Below are 25,319 nucleotides of genomic sequence, written 5' to 3' on the forward strand. Positions count from 1 at the left end.
ATTCCCTTTATGAGAGACAAATATTCCCAGAATTGGCTGAACAAAGGCTATGAATTGGCTAACCACCCACTGTGAAATGCCTCTTACCTCTGCAAAGGGGAACAAAGGCCCACCTTATTTCTGTTTCTCATCACTATGTACTTAATGATCAATGAGCTAATCATAAATGAACTATAAAAATCAGTCAAAACTCTAACTCAGTTGCAAAGCTTTGCAAATTCCATCTGCACTGTGGTGCTGGGCCAGCTAAAATAAAAGTGATTCTTTTAAAAAAGACATCTTGTGCCTTTGTCATCTTGGGGTCTTGCCCGTTTTTCATCATGGGGCCCTGTTTTTTGAGTAGAGTACAACATTTGGGGGCACTCCGGGATTGCATGGGGACCCTTCCCCACATTTTTTCACCAATCGATCAGCTTGAAACATCTGTAAGTATTTGGATCTTTTATTCTTTGTAATTTGAGTGCGCACCTTTGAAGTTGTAGAGAGCTTGGCTGGTTCCTTCTGCACTGGAGCGGGATGCCCTCCGGGACAGGGCTTCTAGGCCATTTGTGATTTGGGATTTTTTTTTATCTATTTGGTTTTGTGCTTGGCATATTTTTACGGTGGAGCCATTTGTTCATTTGAATCTGTTACCTCAGTACTAACATTTAGATTTCTTTTTTCTCTGAAACTACTGTTGCAGGTTCCATGTGGCTTATTGGACTTAAGGGTCATAATGAAAATTTATTTCCTTTTAGGTCGCTGAACCATGGACAGAAAATCCTTTGTTTTTGTCTTTAATGTTGGTCTTGTCTTTTGTGGCGCCTTGTTTAATGTTTTAGTTCTCAACTGATTATGTACAACCTTGGCATGTCTTCAAAAGTATTTTTCTGGTTAAAATGTAAATATATAACAATACATATATATTTACACACACACACACACACACACACACACACACATATATATATATATATATATATATATATATATATATATATATGGCTTTTAAAATCATATTGGCATTACTAAATAAAGCCAGGTCATATTGTTATTGAGCCAGTTTAAAAAGTTACAGTTTTTAAAGTGTAACATTTTAAGATGTTAAAAAGACATAAAATGATTTAATATATTTTAGACTACTAAGAAAGTCACTTCAAGGATTTTGTTAAAATTTTTAATGTTGTCTAAAAAGCTAGAAAAAAGGTAATTGGTAATAAACAGAAACAGAAAAACAAATGTGTTCAGAATTTGACAGTACTGGATCAGTAAACCTTTACTGCAAAATGTTTCCATTAAAATGAGATTGTATTCTAAAAAGGGGAGGACAAACTAGAGCCCTTTGTCATCCCAAGTTTATATAATGATAAAAAGTCAGTGTTGACCATATATAAAATATATTTGCCTATGAAAATAAAAATTAAAAAGGACTGTAATTCTCAGTCCCATCCAGACTAGAAGCCATCAGCGTTCAGAATTCCTGTACTCCTCTTCCTCACCCCCCTTTTTCTAAGGACCCTCGGGGCCTTATTTCTCTTTTGAAATTTGTCTTCTCCATTCATCACCCCACTTGGGATGACTGCCAGCAGATTTTACAGGTTTTGTTTACAGTAAAAGAGAGAAAAAAAACCTTCATATTGTGGGATAAAAAGCAGTGTGCATTCCAAATAAAAACCTGTCCTCTGATCCCAAATGCCAGAACCATGTTTTCCCTTTGTCCTGCCCCGATTGGACAACCAGAGGTAATAAGGCTCTCGTTCAGTATTGCCAGTTGTTCTCAGAAGCCTTTAAGGGCTGCCAGAAAACCCACCAATTTGTCCAAGGTAACAGAGGTGAGACAATTAGATGATGAGTCTTCCTCGGGGTTTCTAGAGAGATTGCTAGAGGCCTATTACATTTATACACTTGTAGATCTGGTAGCACCTAAAAAGGCAAGGGCCATTAATAATACCTTTGTAACTGTCAGCACCTGATATTAAGCAAAAGTTGCAAAGAATTAAGAGACTTTAAAAAATCTCTCTCAGTTAGTTATTAGAGTTTTCTTAAAACTGACTCATTCCTCCAGCTGGTGCAAGCCATTCAACAGATTCCAGTTCCTGTGACTAAAAAACAAATATAAAAATTTCTAGGAGCCATAGGATATTGCCTGCTTTAGATTACAGACTCACGAGACCAGGCTTTTCAGCAATTGAAATCAGCCTTAACAGAAGCTCCAGTTCTGGCTGTGTCAAAGTTGCAAAATCCTCTTTCCCTCTATGTTGATAAAAAACAAGGGATAGCAAAAGGAGTACTGACCCAGAGTTTAGGACCATGGCAAAAGCCTATTGCCTATCTTTCCAAGAGACTTGATAATGTGGCAGCCCAATGTCTGCCTTGCCTGCAGATGATTGCCTCGGTGGCCCTCCTGGTGAAAATGGCCCAAAAGGTGACATTTGAACAAAAACTTCTAATTATCTCCTCTCATTCACTGGAGACTCTCATCAAAGCTTAACCAGACGGATGGCTGCCTATCAGGCATTACTTCTATATCTGACTACCATCAGTTTCAAGGGGACAGTGTCTTTAAACCCAGATACTCAGCTGCCTGATGATGACCTCTAATTGCCCCTCTGATCATTTCATGGGGTTTTGACCAGACTTGAAAGATGAGCCACTGTCCGGAGTTCCATCATATTTCTCTGATGAAAGCAGCCACATATATCAAGGTAAGCAGGTCATGGGAGCCACTGTCACAGACTCTCAGATTCTATGGGAACAAATCTTAGAGCCAAAAACATCAGCCCAATGGGCTGAACTCATTGCCCTCACTGAGGCCCTCAAGTTGTCAGACTGAGAGCAGATATGCATTTGCTACTGCCCATGTTCATGGGGCCATTTATCAGGAATGAGGTTCACTGACTTAAGGGGGCCAAAAGATAAAAATGCTCCCCAAGTTTTGGATTTGTTAGCTGCCATTTGGATGCCAATGAATATGGCTATTAAATAATCTAACAGATGCAGCTCCCCAAAAAGCAGCCACAAAATCAGTGGGGATTGAGACAATCCCGGCATTGCTGCTGATTCCACCCACTCTGTCAGAGCCCTTTTGCACTCAAAAAGACTTACATTTGGCAGCTCAACTTCAAGCAAAGTCTGATATCCCTGGGGACTAGTACCAACTGCCTCATACTCAAGTACTCCTCTGCGAGGCCTTGAGATAAAAACTCATCCAACAAGCTCATCTGTCTACTCACATGGGAGGATCAAAACTCGCTGCCCTTTTTGAGATCATTTCTTTATCCCTCAGTTATCAAAGCTTACTCAGTCTGTGAGCCTTAGAGGCCCTCAGTGCCAGTTGGTAAATCCTAAGCAACCACAACAAATGAAAACCACTTGGTATCATGGGACTGTGCCTGAAAAACATTGAGAATTAGATTTTACAAAAATAAAAAAAAAACCCGGACTTTAAGGAATGAGTACTGGTAGATAGCTTTTCCTAATAAGTCTCGAGTCAGCCCTGATAGCAGTTTTCCCAATTTGGCCTCCCTTTATCCATGGGGTCTGACAATGGTCCCGGTTTTATAGCCCAGATAACTGAAAAACTAACCCAAGCTTTGCAGATTGATTAAAAACTCCATTGTGCTTACCGGCCTTAAAGTTGAGGACAAATAAAAAGGATAAACCAGACTTTAAAAATGGTAGTAACTAAGATGACATTCAAAACTGGTGAGAACTGGGTGAGTCTCCTTCCTTTTTCCCTCTTGCGTGCACAATGTACCCCCTATGTTACAGTTGTTTCCCCTTTAATGTTCTATGTGGGAGAACTCCTCCTCTTATTCCTAAGATTTCTGAAAAAAAAATTAGCTGATCTGGCTAATCAAGATCTTGCTAAGTTCCTACAGGCCCTTCAACCAACTCTGACTTCCATCCATCAGTTATTCTTAGAACAACAACCTCTGCCTACAGCCCATCCTGAGGATAAACATCCTGCCATGAAACCTAGGACACTACTCATCAAGAGACATCACCGTGAGTCCCTCAAACCATGGTGAGAAGACCCTTACACAGTGGTCCTCAGCACTCTGACTGCCTTCAAAGTCACAAAAAAGCCTGCCTCAATTCATCATTGCCACATCAAGTTAGTTCTGGCCTCTGACAGCAATCAACCTACAGATAAGTGGACTGTTGTTCCCTCCAAGGATTCTTTAAAGCTTAAGATTGCCAAATGTATCTGATAATCTTGTTCTTAGGTGTTATTCTTTATGGAGACCCCAAGGAGATACCTTGTAACCCACTGTTTAAAACTTACAATTACTGACTATTTCACTGGTAAATTATTGGAAGCCAATGCTATTGTCTATAAGATAATTAAGATAAATTTATGTTCCCTATTAGATAACATCCCAGCAAAAATTAGACAAAAAATTGTTGTTGGGTGTGCATGTCATGCTGCCTGATTGGTTGCTAATAGAGACTTACAGGGACCTATGTATTCAAAAAAAAATTACCGTCCACTCACTGGTATCTTTGTCCCCAAAAGCAACAGCCAGCCTCTGATTATAGGTGTTCACAATCCGTAGAGACGAAATATTTTTGTAGACATTGGGATTGTAAATTTGTATCTCCTTGACAGGGAAATAAATGGGGTCTTTAACTTTTTCCTCACTTTTGAGACCCAATCTTCTGTTCTCCTCCACTAGACTTCCTGCTCCTGAGACCTTTTTGCCCTCTGCGATTTCTGTGACATCTCGAGCCCCTTCTTGCCTCTGGACATTGCTTATGGCAAATCAACTTTTAAATTCCTGTACAGATGACACCTTTGTTGGTGGGATGCTAAGCCCCTGCTCACACTGGACAATGTACAGGGTGCTCCAGGAATCTGTGTTTACTCTGCCTCCTACTCCTTGCACACTTCCCCTAATGCTGCACTCTGTAATCCTACCTCTTCAGCTTTGATTTATACTTTTTCCTATCCTGCTAATCAACACCTTGTTGCTCCCAATGGAGCCTGGTTTGCCTGTAGTTCTAATATAACTCCTTGTTCCATGCATCACCTGTTTACCCAGTGCCCTGAGCTTTACATATTAGTCCATATCTTTCCCCAAGTGTATTGGTACCCTAGAGATAATGGAAAGAGTCACTAGTACCCTAGCTTTGAATTAAAGAGTCCAGTAAGACCAAAAAAAATCCTGCATTATTACCTGTATTACTAAAAATTGAGATAACAAGGTCAATAGGTTTAAGAGTGTCCAGCCTAATAGTCAAAAGACCAAAATTATAGACACTTATGTGTAGTCATAGACCAAGATTTAGCAGCCCTTAGTGACTCTGTCTCCAAATTAGACGATTCTTTAAGTATACTGACTGAGATGGTTTTACAAAACTAGTGGGGTCTAGATCTCCTATTCCTAAAGGAAGGAGGCTTTTGTCTGGCATTAGGAAAGAATTGTTGTTTGTATGCCAATCATTCTGGGGTTATCAGACAAAGAATGGCCAGCCTTAAAGGGCAGCTACAGGATCAAGAACAAGCCAGACAAACTGAACAGAATTGGTTTGAGGGATGGTTTTCTCTATCTCCCTGGTTGACAACGTTAATCATAGAAGCCTCCAGACTTCTGTTAATCTTACTTACTTGCTTAACAATTGGACCTTGCATATAAACAGATTAGTAATGTTATACTAAGATGCTAAAAATTAAAATAATTGATTAAAAGATAATTAACGAAAATAGTTTCTTAAACATATAGTTATTAGTAATATTGTCATTCTATACTGAGCTCATTACCCTAGTAACCAAACACCAACCACATAGTTATAAATTAACTGACCACGTGGTTCTGCTGTGCTGTAATGCGTCATCCCCCCACCTTAGTGACCTGTGTGCCCTGTCAACTTTTGTTCCCCTTGTTAGAGACAAATGATGCTGTGCCAACCACTGTTCCCTTTATGAGAGACAAATGTTCCTCAAATTGGCAGACCAAGGGCTATGAATTGGCTAGCCACCCACTGTGAAATGCCTCTGACCTCAAGCAAAGGGAAACAAAGTCCCACCTTATTTCTGTTTCTCATCACTATGTACTTAATGATCAATGAGCTAATCATAAATGAACTATAAAAATCAGTCAAAACTCTAACTCAGTTGCACAGTTTGCAAATTCCATCTGCACTGTGTTGCTGGGCCAGCTAAAATAAAAGCACTTCTTTTAAAAATGACGTCTTGCATCATTTGTCATCTTGGGGTCTTGCCCCGTTTTTTCATCATGGGGCCCTGTTTTTTTTGAGTAGAGTACAACAAAGAGCTGAGTGCCAATTAGTACAAGGGAACTATGTGGCAAGTGGAATTTAGAGTGTGAAGTCCTTGGGTGTCCCTGCCTCAACAGAAGGAAATGTTTAATTGGATTAGGAATTTGGTTCCATTTCAGCAATAATTGTCACCCCCATGCTTGGCAATATGATCACTTTCAGAATTCAGAAATTATATGAGTTTGAATGAGTAGCAAGTGTGTCTTGGAGAACTGATGATAGCTTTTATTTCATCCATACTATGTTGCAGACCATTACTATCATTTAAATGTAATGTCTTCACTTTACACGGTAACTATGCTCCTTTTGTTTTCACATACTGGGTTTCTAGGTGGAAAATTAATAGAAATGAGTGAAAATCATTAAGATGAAATCTGCTGCCTCTAACACAGACTTCCGACTCTCTGTTCTGTTGTGTCCTGCCCTGGCCTGTTCTCAGAATATTTTCTGACATCAGTGGATTTTTATTCCTGGAGGATTGAACCTGAATCCTGAAAACATTTGCAGCCCATTAAGGAAAGAGTCCACTGATCCTTGAAAGAAAGCAGGCATAGCCATGAAATGGCAGGGATAAATAAGAAATTTAGAGAAGACCTAACACCACCACTTCTCAAAATTCAATGAAATCGAATGGGAAATTGTTCTTCCCAATTCATTCCTGGAAGCAAGCATTACCCTGATACCAAAACCAGAGAACAATCCAAATAAGAAAGAGAATTTCAGACCATTCTGCCTAGTGAAAATTGAAGCAATATCCTCAATAACATACTGGCAAACAGACTGCAGAATATCATCGAGAAGATTGTACAACATGATCAAATGGAATTATTCCTTGGGACGCAAGGGTGGTTCAACATACATAAATCCATAGATATAATACACTGTATTGAAAAATCCAAAAGCAAAAATCATTTGATCATTTCAATAGATGCAGAAAAAGATTTTGACAAAGTCCATCACCTATTCATAATAAAAAACCTACAAAAATCGGAAGAGATCATCTTTATCTCAATCTGATAAAAGCCTTTTATTACAAACCAACAGTCAACGTCATACTAAGTGGACAAAAACTGAAAGCTTTCACTCTAAAATGAGGAACAAAACAAGGATGTCTAACTGCCTCCACTGTTATTCTATATAGTCCTGAGAACTAGCTGGAGCAATTAGACAAGAGAAAGAAATAAAAGGAATAAAGATAGAAAATGAAAATGTTAAACTATCATTATTTGCAGAAGACATGATACTCTACTTAGAAGACCATAAAAATTCCACCAAAAGAATTCTAGTTTAAGAAGAAAATTCAGTAATATAGCTGGTTACAAAGACAACACTCAACAATTACTAGATTTCATAAACAAGAATAAAAAACTCATGGAAAGAGAAATCAAGGAAACAATAACTTTTACAATAGCATCCAACAAAATGAAATACTTAGGAATCAATCTAACAAAGGATGTAAAGGACCTCTATACTGTAAACCACAGTACTCTCAAAAAGGAGATTGAAGACAATATTCTAAAATGAAGAGCTATCCCATCGTCTTGGGTAGGGAAATTCAATATAGTGAAAATGACCATACTTCCAAAGCTATTGTACAGATTCAGTGCAATCCCAATCAAAACCCTGTAGCATATCTCAAAGAATAACACAAAATAATTCCAAAAATTCATCTGGAACCAGAAGAGACCTAGAGTAGCAAAGGTGATGCTGGGCAACAAAGGAAAGATAGGGTTCATCAAAATCCCTGACTTGAAATTATACTATGAAGGTATCGTGATTAAAAAAAAATGTGGTACTGACAAAAAATAGAACAAACAAAACCAGACCCAAATATCAAAAGAACAAATTAGAAGATGGAAAAACAACCCCAGACCACTAAACCATCTTACCTTTGACAAGGTGCCAAACAAAGTCATTGGAAGAAAAGCAGCCTCTTTAATAAATGGTGCTGGAAAACCTGGCTCTATACGTTTTGAATATTATCTTTCAACGTGTATTAAGCTAAGATCAGAATAGATCAAAGATCTTATATTAAAACAGAAACATTAAATCTGCTGCAAGATAGAGTAAGTAAAACTCCTGCAGACATTGATGTAAGAAAAGACTTTATGAAGAAAACTTGGATTGAACAGCAAAAATCAAAGACAATTAAGTGAGAATCTCACACCATTAAAAAACTTTTTAACAGCAAGAGAAATCACTAACAGAGTGAAAAGACAACCCACAATGTGGGATAAAATATTTGCCAACTCTTCCTCAGACAAAGTATTACTATTGAGAGCACGGAAAACTAAAAAATTTCAGTCTTCCCCTATTTAAAGACCCAATCCAGAAATGTGCATCTGAGGTGAAATACACACTTCTCAGATGAAAAAAATAGAAACAGCAAATAAATATGTGATAAAATGTTCTGCATCACTCGACATTTAACAATTGCAAATTAAATAACACGGATATGTCACCTTGCCCCAGAAAAAAAAATGCCTACTGCCAAGAAATCAAGCAATAACGAATGCTGGAGAGGTTGTGCGGGAAAAAGGAATCCTTCTCCGTTGTTGGTGGTAAGGCAACCACTGTGGAAATCAGTGTGGAGATTCCACACAAACTAGGTCTAAAGGTCCCACTCAACTCAGCTATTCTCCTTCTGGGTATCTACCCAAAAGAATAAAAATCATCATACCACAATGATATATGTGCACCCACGTTTATAGCAGCACAGTGTGTGGTAGCCAGATCTTGGATGGAATGCAGGACCTCTAGCTTGCCAGGCAGGTGATTAAGCTAAATCCCTGAACCACTTTTTTACTTTTTAACTTTCAAATAAAATGCGTTTGGGAGAAAAAACAAGGACTGAGGTAAAGACTTTCAGTGCAAATACCCATCAGACGAGCTGAGGTCAACATTCCAGAAAACAGCCAGCTCCAGGAGCCTCCACCATCTTTCATTGGGGATCCACAATTCCAGGGTGGGTTTTTTTTTTCTGTAATTATTCTTGGTGGGGAAGGCAGGCAGGAGAGCCGGAGCCAATCAGTGATGAAGAGGCTGGCTGTAAGAACTGTCCAATCAGGCGGGCCAAGGTAGGCGGTCTCTTCCGGTGTCATGGCGTCAGTTGCAAAGCCAGGGCAAAAAAGGGAGCGCTAGATGTTTGCTAGACCACTATTTTTTGCTTCTATTCACTGTGGATTGCTTAGAAAGAACCTGGGAGACCTCCAAACTATGCAATGGTGATGTTATGGGATGGGAGCAGATAAATGGGGTGGAATCCACTTGAGACCAGTTAGAAGCGGTTTGAAGGGGCTGGGGTTTAGCTCAGCTGCATAAGTGCCTGCCATAAAAGCAGGCAGTCATGAGTTCGATCCCCGGTTCCAATAAAAAGGAAAAAGACCAAAAAAAAAAAAAAAAAGAAAGACAGAAAAAGAAAAGAAAAAAAAAAAGTGGTGAGAAGCAGCTGTGCTGTCTAGAGCCTGTGTGCTTAGCCTCAGACCCTGAGGTGCTCTAGTGCTAGCAGTGAGTCATCCTCTGTCCCTTTTACCTCTCGCTGGGGCCAGGACAGTTCTGGGTCCCTAGAACGCTGTCACCACTGTGATACAACCAGGCCACAAGGCCATTTTTGAAATCGCCTGCTGCCCTTCCTCCTCCAACAGTCTGGGCCCAGGACAGGGCATGAGGAGACCCTGATTCCGATGTGTTTTCAACTGGGTGCAGCTGTAATAAGCCAGGTCTCTGCTCTCATTCCTGTCAGCAACAGATCTGAAAGCCAGAAGTTTATAATTGTCTGTGCTGCAGGACCTCGTAGCCACAACTGCTCTCCTTAAAGTTATGCATTTATGTATTTTGCAATTACCTAAATTTATACTATGTTCTCACATTTCCAACCCCATGACAGGTGTTGGCAAAGATTATGAGAATTCAGAGATATGTAGTGATATACTTCAGTGGAGGAAGTCTTTCCAAACACCTGGTGAACTCCTGTGTATGATAAATAACAGTGCAAAGAATTTCTGAGCATTCTTTATGTGACACATGTGCTCATAGACTATGTTTGTGAGAACAGCCATAGAGGTTTGAATTTTGAGAAAAATGAAGCAGATATAAAAGTGTCATCAAGGCCAGGGTAAAGTGTGCTTGCTAAGGATAAATTCCAGAAAGGGCTGCGTGTTAAATTCTCTTTGAAAAATGCCTAAATTTAGTCATTTGCCTGAACATATACACATGATTTCCTTCTGAATGGAAAGGAATATGGGTGTCCTCTCTGAATTAAGAGCTGATTTAATAGCTTGGTTGATCATATACATTGTTTAAATATGGAAATGTTCTGTAATGGACTTTACTAATTCGTGTAAAGAGATGCCCTAAATTGAAATTGTGCAGGGATATTACTAGTTAAGGCATGAAGGGTTTTCTGCTTAGGGTGGATCAGATGAGCATGGAAAGGATGTGGAAGTGACTGGCAGGACACTGTGTGAAAATAGCAGGACATACAACAGAGAGGGTCTTCACTGAAAGTCAGGTAGTTCTTAGGGTAAGCATGCAGTTAAAGTTAAATTATGATACCTTCCTTGAGGTGAATAGCACAAGCTCTGGTAAGAATCAGTATTCCACATCCCTGTTAACCCATGAATTCTGTGTTGTTCACTTGAGATCTAGTTTTGATTATCTTGAATTATGACCCAGTATCATGAAGGTGAAATTTGAATTTTTTTTGTACCAAGGATCGAACTCATGATCTCAAGCTTGCAAGTTAGGTTTTCATGCTGCTAGCTAAATACCCAGCTCTGAAACTGTTTTCTGTATGTTATAGATGATATCAACCTTGTTCCTCAGAAAATGTTGAATATGGTGGAATTGTTCTATATTGTATGGCTATAACTTTTTAAAGCAAACCAAAGGTGTCTTATGCAGTCACTTTTGAAATTTCACATTGTCTGTGCAGTATCTCAGTGAGGGTTTCTCTATTTCAGACAGCTCTGTAACTTATGCTAGCCCCAAACTCAAGACATTTCTCCTGCATCAGCCTCCCAAGATATATTTCTTATTTATGAATGGAAAGTGATCACTTATTGACACTGAGCTATAATTTGAAGCTTGCACCTGGTTTCATTGTTTATACGTGTTTTACCTACAGCAGGTTTCCATGAACATTTGAGTTATTATTTATGTACCATATTTGATGTTATTTATGTTTTGTTCTGTGAAACCAAATTCAAATATCAAAATGCTGCTTAAGTATATTAAGAACAAAGGACTCAGTGGCCTAATTCAGATTTGAAGAGATATCATTGGTCTTACATCAAAGTGATTGATGAGATATTTGTCTGCCTCTGTGCTTCAAGGATGCTTGTCCTGCAGGCTCTCACTATGAGCTCTGCATTAGAGACAATGCACAGCGACTCTTTTTTTTTTTTTTTTTTTGTCTTTTTGGAGACAGGGTCTCACTACACAGTTCAGGCTGGCCTTGAGCTCACTTTTCAGCCCAGGCTGGTCTCAAACTCGCAAGGATCCTCCCACCTCAGCCTCCGGAGTGCTGGGATGACAGGCTTGAGCCACCAAACCCAGCACACAGGGACACTTGCAGTGACTCAGCAAAAGAATCAGTGCTCCTATTTGGCTGTTACATTAGCTGTGAGTTGCATTATGGCATCAAATTTGCTGTCTCAAAATATGTGTATGTACAAGCAATTAATCCCCGAGATTTGGAATTAAGATTTTAAGAAATCAATCTCCATTCAGCTGTTATGTGGGTTTTATTTGTTTAGTTTAGTTTGTTTTATTGAGACAGGTTTTCTCTACGTACATCAGCTAGATTTGAACACTTTATGGAGTGCAGAATTGCCCTAAGCTCAAAGCAGCCATCCTGCATCAGCCTCTTGAGTGCTGGGATTATAGATATGTGTGGTTTTACCCCAGAAAATATTGAGGCTTGTAACTTAGCTGTGTTGTAGATTGGCTTAATAGATGCCATCTTGAGCTTTGCATTTAACTTGTGCCCTGTATTTCACCCAGAAAATGGAAAAATCACTCAGGGTAGAAGACCCAGGAGAAAAGCAAAATGAGCTGTACCCAAAGAAAAAAATTAACCTGCTCAACAAAAGAAGCAGAATACAGTTGTCATCCAAAAATTATTATAAGATTCTAGCTAAATGATTTCCAACAGGATCTTTTCGTGATTCTATCTTTTAAAATATCTGTAACTTTCCAGTTCAAAGCCTCTTCTTTAGATCCTGAAATGGGGATAGGGGTTTTTTTATACAAGTGGTCCTGAGACCAGCTAATGAAATTCCACATTTCTCAATTGGTTTGCTTGTCTTCCTATATTGTTGTTCACAAACTCAACTCAAGCTGCAGAAACCTTTACTGACACAAGCAAACAACAGGATTAAATGACATTGCCACTGAAATGAAAGAATAATAGTGAAAAGTAGAGGAGAAAAAAGACAAATGCCATGTGTTATAATGCCCACCTCTTTTCCCTAGTGATGAAGAGACTGAAACAGGAGAATGGCCATGTATTCAAAGACAGGCTAACCTACATAGTGAGTAGGCTGGCCAGAACTCCTAAGTGAGACTATGTCTTTAAATCAAAAAACTAAAATGAAAAACATAAACAACCAAGGTGACAGAAAGACTACTAAAAAAATTATAGAGCTGAGTGAAAGTTGACTTATGCAAAATGGGATTTATTGAATGATGCTGCAGAAGAAGGAAGGCTATGTAGTGGCATCCATTCAAGGAAGGCCAGTGGCATCCAGGAGGCAGTGACAAAAACAGATTTAGGAATGGCACCTACTGTGCTACAGCACAACAATGACCTCCTTCCTCCAATACATTTGCAGTTCACTAGAATGAGGACTTTTAAAAGCTCATGGAAATCTTAAATTCATGGCAAACAAGCAGCTTGAAATCCAGGCTTTGGAACATGGCCTTTAACAGAATTTCATATTTAAATTGAAATAAGAAAAATATAATCCTGCCCTGTTTGATATCAAAGGCACCAAGTTTAATGGCTCACAACATTGAGAAAGGAAGTCACAAACCAAAAGAGGTTCAAAAATTTTCTTAGAAAAAAAGAGAGAAGACTAGCCTTGAATTTTCAGGAGTGGTCTTCAGTGTTTTGGCCACAGACCTATTGTCTGGGGACATTTATACAGGAAAGCCACAATGTGGGGACAGTGTGGGTCTCAGAATACATTCAACCTATAAACTTATGGCTGCTTAAGTAATATTATTCATCAGGAGAACAAGTCAGCTAGAAAAGGTATGTGGGAAGAGCCAAGGCATTTTGTGGGAACAATAGTTCAGTTGTTCTGGTCATTGATTATGGTAATTGATGCCCATCTGAACTTCCTGGAGGAGGTGGTGGTAACTGTAGTACATTTCAAGCTGTTGTTTTTCTCTTCAGGAGCATGTAGACCTGGTCACTTCATCTTCACCTTCAGGTCTGGCTTTCTTCAACTGTGCCTGTAGCAGTGATTGTTGTATTTAGTTTTTTGCATTGACTCTTGAAGGTTCCAGTTCCTCTATGATTGTATATCAATTTCTGTCTACATTGACATCCTTTGCTAAAATCACAATAGTATTTGAATGGATAAAGTGATGTTTATACATTTAAAATATTCATTAATACAGGCCAGGGCTTTAAGCTCAGCAGGCAGAAACATCTGCCTGGAAAGTGCTAGGTTGTAACTTTGATCCCTGGTACCTATAAACAAAAGTAATTTAATCTGCAAGGAAAGAAAATCATATCATTTGTGAAAATGTAAGTTTACAAAATTTATAACTAAATATGTCAAGGGCAAATTAAACATTGTTAATAGTCATATTTAGTATCTAAAGTTGTTGGTTCTGGGGATTGAGGTCAGTGATACAAGAAGCTCCCTGGAGAGCACAAGGTCATGAGTTCAATCCCTCATACAAAAAAAAAAACTCGCATTTGTCAGTGATGCAGTGCTATGAGCACATTTATTGAAACTGATACTTGTTAATTAATAGGCTTAATGTTTCCTTTGTGGTCTATGAAATACCTGCACATAACATGGCAATTACAGTAAATGATGTACTGTTCCCTACAGGATTGCTATTTTCTGAATTGTTTTTATTTTTTGTTTTCCCACATACTTGAAAGTTGAAAATGTTGGCTGATGGTAGCTAGAAAAACTGTGATAATCATTTTTTTAATTTAGTGATATATTTCCCTATATCCATTAAGAACATTTTATTTGCTACAATTACCCCAAATCAAATTGATAAACAATTCTTAAAGTTACAGGCAGCTGAGTTAGTTAGAAATACAGGCAACCATACCATGATATAGTGGAATGAAATTCCTGAACTTCTATGTCTGGTATGAGTTTGTGTTCTCTAAAGTGCAAGAATGAATTTTAGGAATAACAGAGTTGAAGAGCAGAATATATTTATTGAGAGATAGAAAGTGAAAGTATATTGCTCTAAATAGCATATTTTCGAATTGGGAGGTGGAACCAGGAGACTTTTTCCTTGAAGTCACTTTCCTCTCCCCTATTCAACCTACCTGTGGCCAGAAAAGAATCTCAATCAGCTACTTGCATATCAGCAATGCCACCTTTAATTAAGCACCACCCAAGTCAAAAACTATATGTATGCCGCCCACATATTTCCAGAAGAAAAAACTAGACCTCCAGTGGTCATGGGGTTCTCCCCATATTCTTAGAATAAAGGCCATTTTGACTTTGTATTCTCTTTTTTACTGCACCAAAAATCCTATCTGAAAGCTTCTATCTGAGAAAAACAGGAGGGATTCTGAGCCTGTAGCAAAAGACTGTGTCTTTCTAGAGACCTTGTAGAATAAAATCATGTGATGAGATACTTTTAAAGTGGGTTAGATTACTGAGATTACTGAGGAGGTAAATTAGCACAATAGAGAAGCAGAATAGCAGAAATATAAAAGTGGCCTTTTATTTAAATAATGTGGAGAGGACCTCACAGCCACCAAGGTTTTGGCTCCCCCCCCCAATGACTATGGGTTTATGGGGTATATGTGACTTTTGACTGGATGTGGTGCTTGGAGGGGACATTGATATCATGCTAGGAGCTGATGGGAATTTTCTTTAGGCCCCTGGGAAAGCAAGAGGAGGTTGTATTCAAGGATAAAAGAGAAAGTGGCCATATGAGTAAGCATCCCTGATTTCACATTCTTCTACCTTGAACTACAACCATGAGGTCCTGTAATTGTTTGAAGGGCAAAGCTCTTTCAAGTATGTCCTTTGGTTTGAATGAAGAAATCAAAGCAAAGAATTTTTGCTATCTGTCTTCCCCAATGGCTGTTGGTAATCCATTCATAAGAAATATTTTGAGTCAATTCCTTAATGCATTGTCGATACCATAACCAAAGTTACAGATCAGTTCAGTTTCAGAAAAAGAAGCAGCACTTAAAGGCAGGGATAAAGGCTTCAATGCAAGTATTCATGGCATGGTGAGATCAACTATGTGTGATACAAACTATTACTGATTTCTCTGAATTCAAGAAAGAGAAAAGTTTATACTGATATTGTTATCCTGAAATGAATCTCCCAGTCTACTATGTCTGATATTAGGTTTTTGTCCTGTAAAGTCAAAGAATGAATTTTAGGAACAACAGAGATTAAGAGAAGATTATACTTATTCAGAGAAAAAAGCTGCCTGAGAGAGAGAAGGTATCCTCAGCAGGTTGCCAAACACTGTCCATTCTAGGGACCTTTATAGAGTAAAATCATGTGGTGATGTGAGTTTAAGGTGGGGAAAACTAGGAACTCACAATGCAGATGGGCATAAGATGGAACAGAATTATGGTTGCCAATAAGATTATAAGTTCAGGTAAAGTTGATTTAATTGGGAACAAAGGGGGAAGGGAGTCACATAGAAAGCAGGCATTCTTAGGCAGCTGTGTCTCTTCCCTTAGGGGTTTGGGAGGGTGAGTCCTGAGTTCCTCAGGATGATAGGAACTATTTAGAATGTCAGTCTTTAGGATAAGGATACATTTCTTTAAATGGTGACTCCTGACTTCCTCAGAGTGCTAGGGAACTATTTAGAATATCAATCCTTAGGATATGGATGAATTTGCTTATCATTTGTCTTGAGCCTTGGCCCATAGCATGAGGTGTCTGTCTTCCCCATAGTTGCAAGGTATCTGGTCTCCTGCATGGGCTCCTTGGGGGACCTAGCCATGTCTCATGCCAATAGAATTTAAATAACTCAGGACCCTGTAACAGCACTGTTTAGAAAATTGAGTACAGATGTCTTGTGCTCTGGGTGAATGTTCTGGGGATGACAGTGTGCAATGTATATACCATTGTTGTACCCTGATTGACATGTTTGGGAATTTAATTTTAGTTGATGTGTTCTTTTTTCCTTGAAATCAAATGGATTTGAAAATTAAAAGCCTGAGGAAAGCTCTTCTGTACAAACACTCCTCTGTCGAGCTGAGATCACCACTGTAGAAGAATGGCAGCTCCAGAAGTCTCTGCACTACAGTCTGTTATTTGGGATCCTCTCTTGCAGGGAGGGGCTCCTTTCTCTGTTTATTCTTGACTCAGAAAGAGGGCAGTAGAGCAGGAGTCAATCAGTGATGAAGGGGCAGGCTATATGAACTGTCCAATCAGGTGGGCCACTGCTGGCTGTGACTTCTGTCTGTTCTGGTGTCTCAGCATGATTTACCTGTTCTGAGTACAATAGTGGTAGCAAAATGCTTGCTGGATCTCATTTAGTACTTTTGATGTCCTGTGGCCTGCTTCGCAAAGAACCTGAGAGATCCTGTAGCCATGGAAGGGTGAGGTTGTGGATAGGTGCCCAGAAATAGCGTGGATTGGGCAAAACCAGTTACAAGTGTTTAGGAGTAGTTCCAGTGTCTGGAGCCTCAGGTATTCAGTTAGCTTCAGCTCCTGAGGTCCTCCAGCTTTGGCCATGGGTCATTCACTATCCCTTTTGCCTCTTGCTGTTGGCAAGTGTAATTTGGGGTCCCCAGAACCCTGGCTTCACTATGACAGCAGCAGACTCAAGTATCATCTTTGGAATTCACTGCTAGCCTGGTAATTCCACCATCTTAGTCATTGGGCGGAGCTTGGGAATACTCTGACTATGATGCTTTTGTAGCTTGTAGAGCAGTAATGATCTAGGTCTATCTCTCTTTCTGCAGAGTAACAGATCTGGAATGTCCAGAGTTTATTAATGTATGTAATGTAAGGCCTCATAGCCACAATGGCTCAACTTAAACTTGGGCTTTTTTGTATTTATAGTGATCTCCTAAATTTATAGTATGTTCTCCTATTTCCATCCTCATGACAGGTAGTGACAAAGGTCTGAAAATTCAGAGATATGTAGTACTGTGCCTCAGCAGAGAAAGGCTTCCCAAACAACTGGTGAACTCCTATGTATTATACAGATCAGTGTAAAACAATTTCTGAACATACTTAACTATTTAGGTGTCACCCCTGCTTACAGACTAGGTTCATGAGAACAGCCATAGAGTTTTGAAGTCTGAGAAAAATGAAGTAAATATGAAAGTTATCAAGGACAGGGTAAAAATTTGTGAAGGACAAATTCCAGAAAGGGCTACCTGTTAAATTCTCATCGAAATATGCCAAAATTTTCACATTTGCATAGACAGTTTAAATATGGAAATTCTCTACAATGGACTTATCTAAGTGGTGTAAATGAGAAGCCCTAAATAGATATTTTGCAGTGATATCGATAGTTAGGCATGAAGGGTTTTCTGCTTAGGATGGATCAGAGGAGTGTGGAAAAGATGTGGAAGTGACTGACAGGATGCAGGCAGCAATAAGCAGGACATACAACAGAGAGGGTCTTCACTGAAAGTCAGGTAGTTCTTAGAGTAAGTGTGAAGTAAAGTTGGGTTCTGATTGCTTCATTGAGGTGATCACCACCAGCTCTGGCAACAATCAGTATTCCACATCCCTGTCAACCCATAATTTTTGTGTTCCATACTTGAGATCTAATTTGATTATCTCTAATTATGCCCCATTGTCATGAAGCTGAAATTTTCAATTTTTTTGTACCAAGGAACAAACGCATGACCTATGCTTTCCAGGCAGGTGTTCATGCCACTGAGCTAAATACGCAACTATGAAAATGTTTTCTGTGTAATATGGATGATATCCACATTGTTTCTGAGAAAGTGTTGAATATTGTTGGAATTTTTCTGTATTGTATCGCTATAATTTTTTTTAAAACTAACCAAAGGTGTGTTATGCAGTCTCTTTTTAAGTTTCACTTTGTCTGTTCGGTGTCTCAATCAGGGTTTTCTATTTTAGACAGCTCTGTAACTTAGGAAAGCCCCAAATTCAAGGAAGAAATCCTTCACCAGCCCCCAAGATATATTTCTTATATTTGAATTGAAAGTGATCACTTGGTGACAGTGAGGTATAATTTATAGCTTGGGCCTGGTTTCATTTTATATACATATTTTTAAAATACAGCTGTTTTCCACTAACACTTGAGTTATTATTTATATACCATATTTGATGTTATTTATGTTTTGTTCTATGAAACCAAATTCATGTTTCAAAATGCTGCTTAAGTATATTAAGAACAAAGTACTCATTGGCCTAAATGAGATTTGAACAGACATCATCTGTAGTCTATCAAAGTGATTGCTGAGATTTTTTATTTAATTTTGAAATTGGTAAAATAGAACAGAACAAGGCAGCATAAGGTCAACTAAGATCACACAGTGGAATTGGTACACAACTTCACAACCGGTTACTGGGATAACAGTAATAGGTATCACAGTATATTTTGTTATCTTTGTCATAGTTGTTCTTTAATCACATATATCAAAATGAGATGAAATACAGAACATTATAGAACTTATCAAAACAGAATATTGAATTGAGCAGTACCATTAATCAGAATAGAGAGAAACAATAATAAAAACATTTTCCTTCAAGGAGATAGTAGAAGGAAGTCCCCCTTATTTGCTATGGTCTACTTCCCAGGAGATGCTCAGATTTCTGGTTCCCATTTGCTAATGTGGGGTGACAGAAGAAGAGGGGTAGGGAAGTGGGATGTTTGATTCTAGGTGGTGCATCAGTAGGTTCAGTGTTGCTTACTAGGGAGACAGGCTGGTTGTTTGGTTTCACAGCGCCCTAAGTTCCAACGTAGAACGGATCTGAGGAGCTGCTGCTGGTTATCCCCCTGGAAGGGCTTCAGTTTTCCAGACTGCCACCACTGACCAGAGAGGGGAGGTGCTTGCTTGGCTTCCCAGGCAATTGATGAGACATTTATCTGCCTCTGTGCTTTGTGGTTGCTGGACCTGCAGGCTTCTCACTGTGAGCTCTGCTTTAGAGAAAGTGCACAGGGAATCTTGCCATGACTCAGCACAAGAATCAGTGCTCCTATTTGGCTGTTATATTAGCAGTGAGTTGCAATCTAGTATCAAATTTGCTGTCTTCAAAAATGTATATAGACACAAAATTAATGACCAAGACATGGATTTAAATTTGAACAAATCAGTCTTCATTCAGCTGTTTTGTTTGGCTTTATTTGTTGAGTTTAGTTTTGTTTTATTGAGACAAGCTTTCTCTATGTATATCAGCTGGTTTTGAACACCCTATAGAGCCTAGAATTGGCCTGACCTCACTGATGCCTTCCTGTCTTGCCTTTTGAGTGCTGGGATTATAGATATGCACCACCACACTTTGCTTTTGATTCAGATTTGTATGAGAGAATTTAAGATATCCCAAACCTGGTGTCTCAACCTTCCTTAGAGAAATATATGTATGATCCTTTAGGAGGCGGTGATCTTTGAGGATGTGGTTGTGAACTTCAGCAATGAGGAGTGGAGTTTGCTGAGTCCATCCCAAAAGAACCTCTACAGAGATGTGATGGGTGAAATCTTTAGGAACATGGCTGCAATAGGTATGGATGAAATCTTTTTGGCACTCATGCTGTCAGAATAGTGTTTGTTGCTCATTAGTGCAGTTTTGTTAAAAAGAATATGAAAATATTTTTAAAAATAGCTCAGACCTGGACACATTATATCATAAATCTAAACAAAATCTATTAATTTGTATGTATTACTCAACTGAGTCCTGATATTTCTATGTCTACAATTCAGGAGGACTTGGGGATATCCAGGAACCGGAAAAAGAATGCAAAATTTACTGGAGATACTTAAGGTAATTCACACTCACAAGGAGAGGAATGTTCTTGAGTAATTAGTGAGTCAGGAGAAAAATGACCACCAAAGAAATGAGGCACCATTCAATTTAATGTCAGTAATATTCTCCAAAGATGTATAAGCTAGTGTATATATGAGGGAATTAAATCAAGAAAATGTATGATATTGCATATAGATCTGTACGAAAGGCATACACTTTGAGTTATGACATTCTGCCTTCAGCTTTTCTGCCCATTTTTACATGTGAATACAACACATTCATTATCTAACAATTGCTAAGATTGCAATAGAATTTGAAATAAAATTGAGTGCTCATGTTTCCAAGCCATGCTCTAGACAATCGGCGATTCTGACTAATATTCTTAGTAGGCTGGTGGAATATTAGTGCACTCATTTTGAATATAGGTATGCAGTTGTCTCTAGAAATTGATCCCCTCATACTTGTCCTGGATATTTTTAAAATCTCAAAATCTGCATAAAATACTGATACATGCTTACTCATATACAAAGCAGATCAAGTTATAACAGATCAGGCCTTGAAGCTTATCTATCTATCACTGGATTTGTGGAGAAGGAAAATTTTAGTAGACTCTCTGTGATTTTACATTCTTGTAAGCCCAGCACACTAAGAATCAGATTTTGCAGAATGGCAATTTCAAGTTCAAACTTCACAGCTTAATAATCTATGAAAATCTCTTAAAATAGATTTTTAAAAAGCTATAGATTTATGCTAATATCTGTTGCTCATTCCCAGCCCAGAATGGAAAAAATGTGTTATATAATGTCAAAAAATAAATAATATAATGTCATTTGCCATAAGAATTAGATGGGTCTTTCACCCATCAATTCAGTGTAATAACTCAGCTATAAAACCTAAAAGGTCACTGGCTTTCTTTTAGATGAGAAACCAAAATACAAAATGTGGAAAGAAATGAAACAGAGTTGTTAGAGAAAAGTAAGACTGACCACATGGAGAAGGGAACTACAGGTTAAGGACAGAAGGGAGATTGTGATTGGGAAACATATGAGAATAATCTGCATATGATACACATGTGTACCCATTCCCAAAGTGAAGCTAAAGATTCTGCATTTCAAAGTACCAACTTTTAAGATTTCCAAATGTGTACCAGTCTTTTGGGAATGGTTGTTTTCAACATATCTTACAAGGCCATTCTGTTGCTTCTTGGTCAGAATTTCTTAGCAGGCATTAAAAACAGAACTTGATATTAATGCAGCCATTAAATGGAGACCAATTTCACAGTGAATTTTTCTTTTTTTAAATTTAATATAAGGAAAGATTAAATAAGACAAAATAAGTAGAAATAATACTGCTTTCAAAGTGAAAAAAAAAAAACAGTAACAAATAGCAAGATGATGATTACAAATGCTGATCATAGAAATAGTTATGAAATACAAAAGTGAAACATATGAAGTGGGGATTCAAACAGTGAGACTGCAAACAGTTTTGTTCAACTCTCGAAAAAAGCTTAGTAATATGGTTATAAATCCTATATGTGATTTTTTCTTTCCAGAAATGACAAGCTAGGGAAATCTTATGGACATACACCTTGGAAGCAGTGTGAAGAAGTATTCCTTTGTACTGCAGAAGGTAATGTGAATGTGAAAGAAACAGAAACACACCACGATGGTCAGATCCATGAAAAATACTGCAGTGGAGAGAAACCCTATGTATGTAAGCAATGTGGGAAAGCTTTTACCAGACCTGGACGTTGTAAGGAAAATGAAAGAATTCACACTGGAGAGAAACCATATGTATGTAAGCAATGTGGGAAAGCTTATAACACACGTGCAAATTGTAAGGTTCATGAAAGAATTCACACTGGAGAGAAACCCTATGTATGTAAGCAATGTGGGAAAGCTTTTACCAGACCTGAATGTTGTAAGCAACATGAAAGAATTCACACTGGAGATAAACCATATGTATGTAAGCAATGTGGGAAAGCTTTTAACATGCGTGCAAGTTATAAGGTTCATGAAAGAATTCACACTGGAGAGAAACCCTATGTATGTAAGCAATGTGGGAAAGCTTTTAAAACACGTGCAAATTGTAAGTTTCATGAAAGTATTCATACTGGAGAGAAACCCTATTAATGTAAGCAATGTGGGAAAGCTTTTACCAGACCTGGACGTTGTAAGGAACATGAAAGAATTCACACTGGAGAGAAACCATATGTATGTAAGCAATGTGGGAAAGCTTTTAACACACGTGCAAATTGTAAGGTTCATGAAAGAATTCACACTGGAGAGAAACCCTATGTATGTAAGCAATGTGGGAAAGCTTTTACCAGACCTGGATGTTGTAAGCAACATGAAAGAATTCACACTGGAGATAAACCATATGTATGTAAGCAATGTGGGAAAGCTTTTAACATGCGTGCAAGTTATAAGGTTCATGAAAGAATTCACACTGGAGAGAAACCCTATGTATGTAAGCAATGTGGGAAAGCTTTTAACACACAGGGAGATTGTAAGAATCATGAAAGAATTCACACTGGAGAGAAACCCTATGTATGTAAGCAATGTGGGAAAGCTTTTAAAACACGTGCAAATTGTAAGTTTCATGAAAGTATTCATACTGGAGAGAAACCCTATTAATGTAAGCAATGTGGGAAAGCTTTTACCAGACCTGGACGTTGTAAGGAACATGAAAGAATTCACACTGGAGAGAAACCCTATGTATGTAAGCAATGTGGGAAAGCTTTTAACACACATACAAATTGTAAGGTTCATGAAAAAATTCACACTGGAGAGAAACCATATGTGTGTAAGCAATGTGGGAAAGCTTTTAAAACACAGGGAGATTGTAAGAAACATGAAAGTTCACATTCAATATAAAACCAGTGTATATAGGCATCATGAGAATGGTTTCAGCACATGTTGCATAATGCATGAAAATCTTCACACAGGGCAGAAAACTTACATATGTAAGGAATGTGGGAAAGGTTTCAGCAGAAATGCTCATTGTCCAATACATTATAAAATTTACATGGTTGAGAAACCCTGTGTGTATGTGAAGAATGTGGGAAAGCTTTCACCACACATGGATTTTGTAAAATACATCTATGACTTCACACTGGTGAGAAAGCCTATGTATATAACAATGTGGCAAAGCTTTTACTGCATATAGTCATTGCAAAACACATGAAAGAATTCACACTGGGAAGAACCACTGGCTATGTAAGCAAGTGGAGACACTTTCAGCAGCCAGATTGTAAGGGAAATACATGAAAAATACTCACACAAGAGATAAATCCTATGTGTTATGGGAATACTCTCAGCATACTTGATCATTGTTACATATCTGAAAGAGCTCACTAGGCAGAGATGATATGTGGATTACCAATGTGAGAAATATAGCAATCCATGTTTCTTGTTAAATACATAGAAAAAGCATCACTGTTCAGACAGTTTAGATCTAAGTTTACTTTAAAAATCCCAAGGAGACCTGAAGAAATAATTGATACAGAAGTTAGATGTCAATATTTCTTCACAAATATTCCAGAAATGACAAATCTGTGGTGCGGCTCTCCTTAGGTGCATGTTGTATGGTTTTCAGTTAATCACTTGTACCTCTCTAGATTTATTAATCTAGATGTTTTTGTGCTTCAACATGGCATCTTGTAATTAAACATGCTTAACTGAAATGGGCTTTTCACTTTCAAGTATGGATAGTGCCTGTGTACTTAATATTTTGTAGTTAAAACTTAAATTTTGTATTTTATGGTGAATTGTAATGTTGTTTATTTAAAGAGAAAAAAAGTGTAGAAATAATACAGATTTTCAGAGAACAATAAGAAATCACTAGTTGATTAGTATCATATTGTCATCTTAGAAATAGTTGTTCAAGTTACAAATTTAAAGCATGCAAAGTGATATTCAAATAATGACACTGTCACGGTTCACCTCAACGATCCACCAAAAAGTTTTAATATGCCTATCTGTCCTACACACTTTTTTTTTCTTAAAGAGGGTAAGATTAAACATAGCGAAACAGAGCAAAACAGTTCATAAGGAAAAAAAGTTAAGGAAACACAGCTATCAAAGCAAGTCCACTGGAAATGTTCACTGTCTTTCTTACTGTCTCTAGTTTTCTTCCAAATAGTTGTTCCCATCCTCACACACATTGAATATATACTGAATATTATAGAACTAATCAAATAATTACAGGATGATGCAAGCTTTTTCGATCTTCAAGACTGGTTTTGGGGAAGTCGATAATGACTACCATAATGTCTCTCATTGTCTTTGTAGTAGCTGTCTTTATCTTTATGTATGCTGAAATGGAACATAAGAGACTAGACTAATATCACTCTGAACACTGAATAATAGTATCCTGAGAAGGAGAAAGGTGAGGAATTGCCTAAAAAAAGGAGGCAGAAAACATAGTTAAAAGTGTATCAGGATTTAAAAGCTACAGTAGTCTTGTTGCTTGGTTTAGTTTGGTTATATTTTGTTTTGGTCTGTCTACTCATAGACATCTCTTAATTCTTCCTTTCTGATTTGGTAAACTTTTGGGTTCTTATTTTGTTGACTAAATTCTAGGAGTAGGACTTGAAGTAGTGTGTTGAAAAGAGTCCAAAGCTTGGTCTTGTTCCTGACCTGAGAAGCAAATCTAGCAGCTTGTCAGTCTCTGAGCATGATGTCAGTGCTGGGCTTGTCATGTCTGTACTTTGCTGTGCTAAGATTTATTCCTCCTGCACATGGTGTGTGAATGGTTTTTATCATGAAAGGATGGTGAACTTTTGAATTTCTCTAAGTGATTTTTCCAAATCTCTTGAGGGGGTAGCTGTGCCTCATGCTGTGAATGTGGCAAGTGACACTGAATGATTTGTTCAAGTGGAACCATTCTAGCACCACTGAGGGTGAACTCAGTGTTCATTGTGGTATT

The 25,319-nt window shown here is 38.1% G+C and overlaps 1 pseudogene; it reads left to right on the forward strand.

The window, feature by feature from the left end:
• Window positions 1-22,351: 22,351 nt before the first annotated feature.
• Window positions 22,352-23,185, forward strand: LOC134474307 (zinc finger protein 791-like; annotated as a pseudogene).
• Window positions 23,186-25,319: the final 2,134 nt, after the last annotated feature.

The sequence above is a fragment of the Cavia porcellus genome, unplaced genomic scaffold (genome assembly GCF_034190915.1).
Source record: "Cavia porcellus strain 051 isolate PalLab524CR breed Dunkin Hartley unplaced genomic scaffold, mCavPor4.1 scaffold_32, whole genome shotgun sequence".
NCBI classification, from domain to species: Eukaryota; Metazoa; Chordata; class Mammalia; order Rodentia; family Caviidae; genus Cavia; species Cavia porcellus.